The sequence below is a fragment of the Alexandromys fortis genome, unplaced genomic scaffold (assembly GCF_014885135.2).
Source record: "Alexandromys fortis isolate MF-2015 unplaced genomic scaffold, M_Fortis_MF-2015_v1.1 scaffold_152, whole genome shotgun sequence".
NCBI lineage: Eukaryota > Metazoa > Chordata > Mammalia > Rodentia > Cricetidae > Alexandromys > Alexandromys fortis.
The window spans coordinates 2,496,498-2,499,576 of NW_026068045.1; positions in this window are offsets into that span (position 1 = coordinate 2,496,498).

Below are 3,079 nucleotides of genomic sequence, written 5' to 3' on the forward strand. Positions count from 1 at the left end.
AGCTGACCAGAACCACAGATTTTTTTTTTTTTTTTGATTCCCCAGACAGGGTTTCTCCCTAGCTTTTTGGTTCCCGTCCTGGAACTAGCTCTTGTAGACCAGGCTGGCCTCAAACTCAGAAATCCACCTGCCTCTGCCTCCCAAGTGCTGGGATTAAAGGCGTGCGCCACCACCTCCCGGCTTGATGTTTGTCAGTATTAAAAATAGCAGGGTGCGGAACCTTTGTTTCTAGTATAAAGGGAAAAATTACTTAAGCTTCTTAAAATTAAAAGCGCTTTCCTGCTTCACCTCCCCCCAGAAGAACATCACTCCTCAGTGATAGGCCTGGAGGGAGAAGATTAAGTAGGATTACCTTGTACTCACTTTGGGTACTAACAGAATCCCAGCTTCTTCCTATTTCAGTGCCCCTCCAGCCTTTGCGACGCTGGGGAAAACTGCTTCTAAACTAACCATCTGGGGGTCTTTAAAAAGTTTTTACTATCATTGTAGGTGTGGGAGGAAGTCAGTTCTCTTCTTTCATGGGAGTGGGCAACTCGGGTGGCAAAGGCTCACCTTTTACCTGTTGAACCGTCTCACTAGCCCTGGGATACTTCAGTGTGTAAATGATGATCCGGCAGGTTTGGATGGGCCTGGCTTTTCAGCTGTGACTGGAGGCATGCTAAACCACAACTGGCCATATTTTACTCCACAAGCTCTTTCCTAATCTCTTAACATGTGGGGAACATGCCTGCAGTGTGGCTTGGTGTAGAACACTGGTCTAACATTGAGAATCTTTGTTCATATCCCAGGACGGAAAAAAAAAAAAAAAAACCTATTAGTTGGGTACAGTTTCCAAAAGGCGAAGGTGTGCCAAACAAACTTATAATGCTACAGTGAATGTAAGACCAGTCTAAAAACAAGAGAATTGTTAGGCTGGGGCTGGAGAGATGGCTCAGTGGTTAAGAGCATTGACTGCTCTTCCAGAGGTCCTGAGTTCAATTCCCAGCAACCATATGGTGGCTCACAACCACCGGTAATAAGATCTGGTGCCAACTTCTGTCTGCAGGGACACATGCATGCAGACCATTGTATATATAATAAATAAATTTTAAAAAATTGTTAGCCTGAGAGTGGGTGGTGCACACCTTTAATCCCAGCACTCAGGAGGCAGAGGCAGGTGGATTTCTGAGTTTGAGGCCAGCCTGGTCTACACAGGAAGTTCCAGGCCAGCCTGGTCTACAGAGTGAGTTCCAGGCCAGCCTGGTCTACAACAGGAAGTTCCAGGCCAGCCAAGGCCACATAATTAAGACCCTGTCCCAAAATGAGCAAATAATTTTTAAAAGAATATATTAATAAAAAACAAAAAAATCCCATCACGTACCTGTATTAGTGTTCTCTAGAGTCACAGAATCTGTGTGTCTGTGTGTACAGGAATTTATTGGAATTCCTCTGCCAAGGTGAGAATGCCGCAAGGCTGCAGACCAACAGGCCTAGTTGTGAATGGAATGTCCAAGACTCTAGGAGCTGCTCTGTTATGTAAGGCTGGGTGTTGGGATCTTGAAGAAGGAATGGATGGGCAGAGGGAGGCAGGGGCATGCAGGCTAAGAACACCCTTCTTCCATTGTCCTTACATAGGTCCAACAGAAAGTGTGCCTACCGTATCTGGATTATAGTTCATTCCAGATATAGTCAAGTTGACAACCAGGAATAGCCATCACACCACCCAGACCAACTGCCTGATGTATGGTATTTATTCATATTGCACTAAAAGTGACGTTTGACTTCTTCCTAAACACGTGCACATTAGAACCATTGATGAACTTGTTAACCCGCTGCTGAGCCCAATTCTCAGGATACCATGGACAATGTGTGCCCAAGAATCTGCACTTTGAACATTTCTAGGCGATGCTGGTATCATTTGGTTTGTGAGTAGAAGGGGCTTGGAGAAATGATTCAGCAGTTAAGAGCACTTATGGAGAACCTGGGTTAGGTTCACAGCATCCACATGGTAGCTCACAACCATCTATAACTTCATTTCCAGACGATCTGCTGTCCAGACACATGATAAACATACGTTATGTGCAGGCAAATACTCATCCATACAGCACAAATCTGAAGCTGGGCATAGTGGCGAACACCTTTGGTCTCAGCGCTCGCTCGAGAGGAAGAGGCAAGGTCTACATAGAGATCCTGTCTCAGAAAGAAAAAAATATTTAGATTCATTTGGTTTTCTTATGTATGCATCTTTTCGAGACAAAGTTTCTCTGTGTATCCCTAGCTGTCCTGGAACTCGCTCTGGACACCAAGCTGGCCTTGAACTTGGGAGATCTGGGATTAAAGGTGTATGCCACTACTGCAAAATTTAAAAATTGACAGTTGAATTAGGAATAAAAGAACAGCCATGCAGTGATGGTGCACACCTTTAATCCTAGCACTTGGGAGGCACAGACAGGTTGGTCTTAAGAGTTTGAGGCCACCCTGGGCTACACAGAGAAACCCTGTAACCTTCCCCCACAAAGACAAGAACAATAGGTAGATGTGGCAATCTCCCTTACATAAATGTATGCTATACTTTGGCGAAAAAAATGTTTGTAAGCATTGAGTGGGTTAGTGTCCGTGCGGCACAGCACACCTGTGGAGGAAGAGCAAGCAGTGCCGTTCTCTGCTTGTACCACTGGGTTAAAGAGGTTAGGTTTGCAGCAGGAATGTTCACTTACTTGCTAAGCCACCTTTTAAGAAACGTTTTTTTTTGTGTGTATAAATGCTTTGCCTGTGTATATTTTGTATGGCGTATGCACCTTTGGAGTTATGGATAGTTGTGAGCCCCTGGTGGTTGCTGGGAACTGCAGGTAGATCTTCTGCAAGAGCAGCCAGTGCTCTTACTGCCCAGTCATCTCTTCTATCCAGTGCTCTTATTGCCCAGTCATCTCTTCTATCCTGAGCAGCCAATGCTCTTACTGCCTAGTCATCTCTTCTATCCTGAGCCACCTTTGCATTTTTGTTTTTTGGACAGGTTGTTTTTTTTTTTTTTTTTTTTTTTTTTTTTTTTTTTTTTTTTTTTTTTTTTTTTTTTTTTTTTTTGTTTTTTTTTGTTTTTTTC